Source organism: Crocuta crocuta, unplaced genomic scaffold, assembly GCF_008692635.1.
Source record: "Crocuta crocuta isolate KB4526 unplaced genomic scaffold, BGI_CrCroc_1.0 scaffold114, whole genome shotgun sequence".
NCBI classification, from domain to species: domain Eukaryota; kingdom Metazoa; phylum Chordata; class Mammalia; order Carnivora; family Hyaenidae; genus Crocuta; species Crocuta crocuta.
The window spans coordinates 364,964-372,549 of record NW_027530000.1 but is presented as its reverse complement, the minus strand read 5'-3'; the positions used below and the strand labels follow the sequence as shown (position 1 = coordinate 372,549).

At 58.0% G+C, this 7,586-nt stretch overlaps 1 long non-coding RNA gene across 1 annotated transcript; it reads left to right on the top strand.

Annotated features, from left to right (window-relative positions):
* LOC144231179 (uncharacterized) lies at positions 1-977 on the top strand. Its single transcript, XR_013335005.1, has 2 exons — positions 1-38; positions 340-977. It is a non-coding gene; the product is annotated as an uncharacterized LOC144231179 (long non-coding RNA).
* Positions 978-7,586: the final 6,609 nt, after the last annotated feature.

The following is a 7,586-nucleotide window of genomic DNA, read 5'->3' as shown; positions in this document are numbered from 1 at the left end:
ACGAGGCGGCCTTGTCCCAGCTGGAGCGGGCGGTCCAGGTGAGCGCCGCGGGGCGTCCTGCCGGCCTGTGCGGCACAGGGCATGGGGGGGAGGGGCGCCTGTGGCCTCCCCACCCCGCTGCCTCCTCCCTCTCCACCTCCGCTCTCTGCCCGTTTCACCTTTTCTTCTCTTACCTTCCTCCAGTCTCCCCCTCCCCCACCTCCTCCCTCCAGCTCATCTACCTTCACCACCTTCTCTCCCTGCCTCTCCCTCCATCTCTTCTCTCCTCCCCCATGTCCGCCCTCTGTTTCCTCGTCTGCCTCCTCCCTGCATCTTCTCCCCCCGCCTCTCCCTCCACAGGAAGAGCGAAGGCAGAAGGAGGCCTAGACGGACTCAGCGGACAGCTGAGCCGAGCCCGCCACAGAGCAGCCCCTTCCCCCTGGTGCCACCTCCTTTCCGGGAGAACCCTGAGCCCTGGCCGCTGGGTACGTGGACGAAGAACAGATCTCGGATTTCCAAGGAAGCAGCCGGTGGGGAGGGCATGTGTCCGGCAGCGGCCTGGCCCCGGGCCAGCCGGGACTGTGGAGGACGCTCAGTGCCCTCTGGGCGCGGCGCTCTCAGGAAGCAGGCTTCGTAGGACTGTTCCCACGACCCAGAACTGGCGGGGGGGGGGCGTCGGGGGTTTAGCCTGGAGCCAGTTGTGTCCTCATGGCCTTCCGGTGCCCGCAGTCCTGCATCCAAAGGTTGCCCGGGGGCTGGCGTGTGACCTCCGTGGGCCGTTCCTGGGGCTGTCCACACATGTGCGCCTCTGGGCACGTGGCGCCGGCCTGGACCCGACCACACATGCGTCCCCGTCGGTCAGCAGTCGGGCGAGGCACGCCCAGCGTCCCCGTGCCCCCTCATGGTGGTAACGGCGCGCTTCCAGAGCGCCAACCCGCTGCTCGTGTGCGTGTGTCCACAGTTCGTGTGCTAAAGTTAAAACCACTGTTTAAAGAGCAGATCGAGCTGTGGTTCTTTGTGCTCTGGTCACTCTGCTTGTTCCTTCCAAACACACTGCCGCACGGCTGCCCACGAGGCGTTCGTGACGGGCGCGGGAAGCACTCAGACTGGACGTCTCCAGCTCAACGTGGATGGACGGGCGGACCGCGTAGAGACAGACCAACATTCCCCACACCGAGGCGCTCATGCCTCCCAGAGTGCTGCACACGTCCCCCCGACGGGCCTGTGAGCCTCGCGTGTTCTCGCTCTGCTCTGGGGCCCGGCCGGAGCCTGGTGGCGCTCAATGTCCACACTGGGGCACCACCGCCACGGGCCCCGCCACTGCCTGCGTGGCAGCGAGGCCGATGGTCGAACCAGCTGACAGCTCTTGCTTCCCGGAGGACGGGTGGGCGAGCCACCAGTGGGATGCGAGCAGCCTCACGGCCACCTTGTGTGTGGGGCCCTGACTCCCAGGAACCCAAGGCCCGGCTGTCTCAGGACACCTCTCCCTGCGGGGCTCCCACCCACAGGGTTTCCCGTCCTTCACGCGGCGAGGTTTGTGCCCACTGCCCGTTTCCACGTTCACTTATGTGGAACAGCAGTGGGTCGACCGGGCACCAGGGAGAGGCCTGACTCACACTGCTGGCTCGGGAGACAACACGGCCAGCAGGTGACGCGCTGGCACCAGGAGAGCACTAGCAGGGGAGAGGCAGAGAACGAGTTCGGGAGGAGCAGAGAGAGGGGAGGAGAGAGAATGCCAAACAAGACTCCACACTGTCAGCACAGAACGCCCAACCCTCCAGACCCTGTGCCGCCGCCAGCCGGGAGCGCCACCCCGGCCTCAGCGCGTGGAATCCTCACGCAGACTATAGATCAGGCCATCAGGCAAACTGAAATCCAACAAAGACTGTTTTGATCATAATGAGCAGGTATCTGGAACACCCCAAACATTCGGAAGTATTAAGTTCTTTAAAGCCCAGAAAATCTTTGATAAAAATCAACGTGTTGGAAATACGTGTCTCCATACAAAAAAGAGACCCGACCGACGGGATCGCTGAGGACGTGGGGACATGGTCATGCTTCAACGCCTTCGAGAAACAAACCTTAGAACCTAAAGCCCCACACGACTGCTAATGCACGTGCTCTCACATTGAACTCTTAACAAGAAAGACTCCACTGCAGCATCGCAAAGCCGGTAAATACAGTTGTGTCACACTCGCATCTCTTCAGAGGACATCTTTTAGCTTTGTTTAGAGGATCACAAATGTAGCGTGCAGGTGTTTTAAAAATCTTTAAACATATGGGAGGGCACATAAGCCTCTCCAGCTGCGCAGTGTGTTTGAGGGCTTGCCCAGCTCCCTCGGCTGCTGACAAGAAAATAAGGTCCTGGGGGATCTGGCAGCTCAGTTAAGCTTCCGGTTTCGGCTCAGGTCATCGTCTCACTGTTTTGAGAGTTCGAGCTCCGCCTTGGGCTCTGCGTTGACAGTGCAGAGCCTGCTTGGGATGCCCTCTCTACCTGCCCCTCCCCCTGCTAGTGCTCGCTCCCTCTCTATCTCAAGATAAAATTCAGAAAATAAACATTTTTTAATTTTTTTTTAAGAAGAGGGTTGCTATAAACCCCGAGAGGCACTGGAGGGAGAGTGGTATTCAGGTTCACACCCTAACCACGGTGCCATTCGGTTTAATTAATTAATGTTTATTTTTGAGAGATAGAGCGTGAGTGGGGGAGGGGCAGAGAGAGAGGGAGACTCGGAATCTGTCAGCACAGAGCCCGATGCTGGGCTTAACTCCCGAACCACAAGATCATGACCCGAGATGTCAGAGGCTTAACGCACTGAGCCACCCGGGTGCCCCAATGTGTAGGTTTAAACCCAGCTTTTCCTCCAACTATGCACAGGACCTGCGATAAGTCACTTAAACCCGGTGCAGTCTTCGCTTTGCTCAATAAGAGACCAGAAGGACAATCTCAACGTTATTCCAGCTCCTCCGCCACCCTAACCACCCAGCTTCTATTTCCTCAGTAGGCGCACTCGGTGCCCAGCCCTGTCTGCACTTGCAGAGCCGCAGCCTGGCTCTCTCCAGGTCTCCCTGTGATGGGGCCCGCGCTCCTCGTACGGCAGGCGGTGCGTGTGTCTGTGGTGGGTCGTCTGAACCCCGACCAGTGGGCGCGCCCCCGCCCTCCCTGCCCTGAGTGCTCCGGGCGTGAGCGACCGTCCCCACTGGACTCACCTCTGCAATTGGTATGTATTCTGAACAATGGGGCCACAACAAGGAACTGTTCCTGAAAGGAAAAGCTAACTGCATCTCTTCTGTCCAAGCAGCAAAAAATCCTCATGAGCCCCTGAAGCCTCTGTGCCCCTCCCTCCCTCCCTCCCCTCTGCTCCCAGGCTTAAAAAAGGCCACAAATGCCAGTAGGGCAGAGCACCGAGCAGAATGTACAGAGACGAAGCCGCAGGGGGAAGGAGCAGAGGCCGAGTAGCCAAGCCCGGAGGGGCTGGAGAGACAGGAAAGGGGTGCGCGTAGGGTCACCTCCCTGCCTGTGGACCTGCGCAGGCTGGTGACCTCCAGATAGACAGGACTACTTTGCAGACGATCTCTTCAGTCACCAGTTGGCCAGTCAAAAACAGACACGAACATTTCAATTTCCAAACCTCTCTACACAGCTTCCGAAAACTGCCCGTCACTGAGAGCTGACTTACCTCTTCATCTGTCCTGCGGTTTTGTCCTGGGAGCGTCTGGGGGCTGGGCCGCCACGGCGTGGTGGTGTCGAGCTCTGGGGACCGAGGCCACCTGTCCAGACGGGCAGCTGAGCATGGACAAGATGAGGTAGACGGCGCGGGCCACGTCCAGCGCCACCATCCGTCCAGGAAGCAGCCGGTCACTCACGCCAGCGAACTCTGCTGCTGGGACGGCTCCCTGTGCTTCTGATTCCCCCAGGAGCTTGAGCCAAATGGCTGCCCTGTGGCCCTAGACGTCTGAGTGTTTGATAACGAAATACGTTTCACTGATAAGATTTACCCTTGAAGGGACACAGGTCCTCAGTGCTACCGGGGGCAGGGAGCCCTGTGACGACCGGGCATGCCGGCCTGGCAGCTCAGTGCCAGGGTCTGTCCTTGATGCCAGGGACACGGCAGCAGGGTGCGCGGGCTGGCTCCAGAGGCTCCAGGGACGGGTCCTAACCCCTGCTGGCTGTCCCGTCCGGCACACCGCTCCTGGGGCGGGAGGAGCCCACACGCTGAAGGGTCTCACTGCCGGCCGGGCCACCAGCACACCTAGTGACACGAGCCATCGCAGGACGTGCGCTGTGATCCCACTTCTATGAGGTATCCAGAGACACCCGCTTCACGGAGACAGGAAGTGGGAATGTGGGCACCACTGCGGGAGATGGAACGTTCCGGAGACAGGTGGTGGGGACAGCTGCACGACAGGGTGTGTGTGCTTCCTGCCCACGACCTGTGCACTTGAAACTGGTAAAGAAAGAAACCGGAATGATTTTATAACACGGTCACACAATCGTGTATTTTTTAAAAATCACTGGCACTTGGGCCAATTCCAAAGGTTCTCAAAGTAGCCAATTTAAAAGATTTCATTTTACCTTTACAACAGTATGTAACTTCTAGAAGCAGGAGTGCCTGGCCTCTGCCCAGGGCCCCCAACTCTGGGTCTGCCCCACAGCTCTGCCGCCCCCTGGATATCCTGCTCCCTCCCTCCCATGTCAGTGTGTCACCCTGACGATGCACCCACACGATGCGGCCTTCCNGCCGCTGCCAGGTGGCCCTCCCGTCCTGGCGGCCAAACTGTCCACGGCTGCCCCGTGTCTTCCCCGCTGCGCATCTGAGGGCTGGGTGCTGGTCCTGGAGGGCGTTCCCGGGCTCCCCAGGGACCCAGCTCATACACACCAGCCGGCGGCTTGCTGTACGCGGTCAACGCCAGGGCCGTACTGAGCGCCCGGTGGACCTCACGGCACCGACCCGCAAACCAAACTCCGGAAGCGTCAGTCCCTGGTGTCAAGGCCAGCACAGCGCCAGGAAGCGGCGGGCCGCCAGCCAGAGCGGTGGCTCCGGAGCTGCACCCTACCTCCCAGCACGCTGACATCACGTGAACTGCGGGAACAGCATTAGAAACATCGTTCTACAGAAAACAACAACGCTTCCACATGGAAAGAGATAGGAAAATACATGAGGATTCTCATCGGTCTGGTTTTCTACCAACCACAGGAAAAGCTGCAAGCACAAGTCTTACTCGCAAGCACAAGTGTCACTCACTGGTACACGTGGCTGAGTAAACAAGCCAGTCACAAAGGCACCATGAAACCCAGTGCTCAGCATCATCTGGCAGAGTCTGGAGCAGCCCCAGCCGCCCGCATGCCGGGGCCGTCAGGACCAGCTGCGGAGAGCGGCTCCGGGAGTGGGCAGCCGGCCACCAGCCGAGGTCTCGGGAGCCTCTGTGACACCCCAGGCCAATCACAGCACAAGACGGTGAGCCAGGCCCCGGCTTCAACACTCACTCTGTCATCAGGAGCGCAGGCTGCTGTGATGACCCTGGTGGCCGGGTGGGAAGCGCACGCACATCTGGACGACACCCCTGGGAGGGAGCCTCCGTCAGGCCGGACCTCCCATGGTCTGGCTGCCTGTCACTGCACAGTCCCACTCCCCAGGCACGCAGCTATGACAGGGGAGGGGCAGTCAGCCACGGGTTTGCTCAGTTTGCACTGACCAACCCAGAGCTGAGCGCCAGTGCCTGGGACCCCCCACCCCTGCTGACCCAGTTAGTGTGCTCGTGTGGCCTTCCAGACAACCCGTTCACCGTGTCTGCCACTGCAATGAACCCACTGGCCAAAGTGATCAGCATCGTGTGAACTCAGCTCCTGCTCAGGAAGAACGAATGGGTTCCCATTATCACTGAAACATGGCGTCCTGTCCCCAGCCCACAGAAGTCATCTGTTAACACCTGAAGAACTGAAAAGGAGAAAAGGCCGTGACACACAGGGGCGGCTTCTGTGTGTCTGCCTCCTGCGGGTGAACCGCGGCACACCTGTCCGCAGCGGCATGGGAGTCCCACGCCCAGGTCCTGGGGCCCCTGGGCTGCGCTCACAGGACAGACCTTTCTTTCAAGGGGACCGTGTGCTGACTTTTATCACACGGACTCCCGATGATCTCTCCCTGCGGTGATTTCTATTTCTGTAACAAGGAATGAGACTTCACAGCTTGGCTCTATCAGCTGATGAGTACAAATTCCAAAAAAACCTCCATATTAGCTTTTAAATTTGGCAAGAAGGACAAAAAACTCTGATGTTGGTTTTATACCTGTTTATCGTTTGCTGAAGGCAGACCCGCCGGCTGAGGCTTTACAAGCAGTGTCTGTGCAGGACCTGTCGCTACCCGCCAACGAGTGTGAGGGCCAAACATCAGGAAAACCGACGGGGCGCTGGGGGCTCAGGTGGCCGAGCTCTGACTGTGGCTCAGGTCATGATCTCCTGGTTTGTGGGTTCAAGCCCCGCGTCGGGCTCTGTGCTGACAGCTCGGAGCCTGGAGCTGCTTCCGATTCTGCGTCTCCCTCTCTCTCTGTCCCTTCCCTGCTCACATTCTCTCTCTCTCAAAAATAAACATTAAAAACATTTTTTTTTTTAAACTAATGTCAACAATGAGTCTGGTGCTTAGAAAAGCAGTTTTATAAAGTAAACCAGGAGAACATCACAGACGTTTTTGAAACCAAAGAAAGCTCTAGTTCTTTGCACACTGTTATCTAAGACCTGAAAAGACGGGGCGGAGGGTCTGATGGCAGAGACAGCCTCCTTCTCGAGCGCAGGCAACTCGGCGATTCTCGAATAAGAGAAGTGCACAGAAAGCGGGAATCTGGGTTTTATAAAGTCTACTGCATGTAAAGATCCACCTTCTGAGAGCGCTTTGAAGTGAAACACAGACAAAACCACATAAAACCTACGAGGCGAGTGTTGGGGAGACCGTCTGGACGCTCCACAGAGATGTCTTCACCACCAACATCACCGAAGGGCGTTACTCCCAGGGAAACACCTGTTTGCACACTTGCACCCTTCTGTCAAGCAAAATGCTGGTTTCAGCGGACGACGCAGGCTGGCAGCTCATACAGGCTCGCGATGGAAAGCGGCAAACAAGTGCTGCGGCCGGCTGGCTCTCCCAAACACACAAAACAGCTGGCAAATATACTTAAAAAGTAAACCTTCGCTTATAAAATTATGTAATTGTGGGGCTTTTGGCTCAGTTAAAATGTTAAAGGAAATTTGGTTTCACGTGGGTCCAGAGAGAATTTTAAATGCATCCACGTATCACGTTGGTGCCGTGCTGCGTGAGCCAAGCCAGATGGGCCCAATTCTCCGTGGCAAAGAATGGAAGGTCAGGTCATGGTCCACAGGTGACCGTCACACTGCCTCCTGAGTCAGCTCAGGGCCTGGTGTCCAGTTCCTGGGGTGAGGGCTCTGATGTGGCAAGACAGACGGCCGNCAGCCGCCTCTCCCTAAGGAGCCACTGGGCCAGATTCTAAAATCACGTTCGCTCGTCACCTACCGAGTATTCCTGCCCGAAATGTCTAACCCGAATCTAATGTTAAGGAAACTCAGGAAACCCCAGGTTGCAGCAACCCCGAGAGCTAGT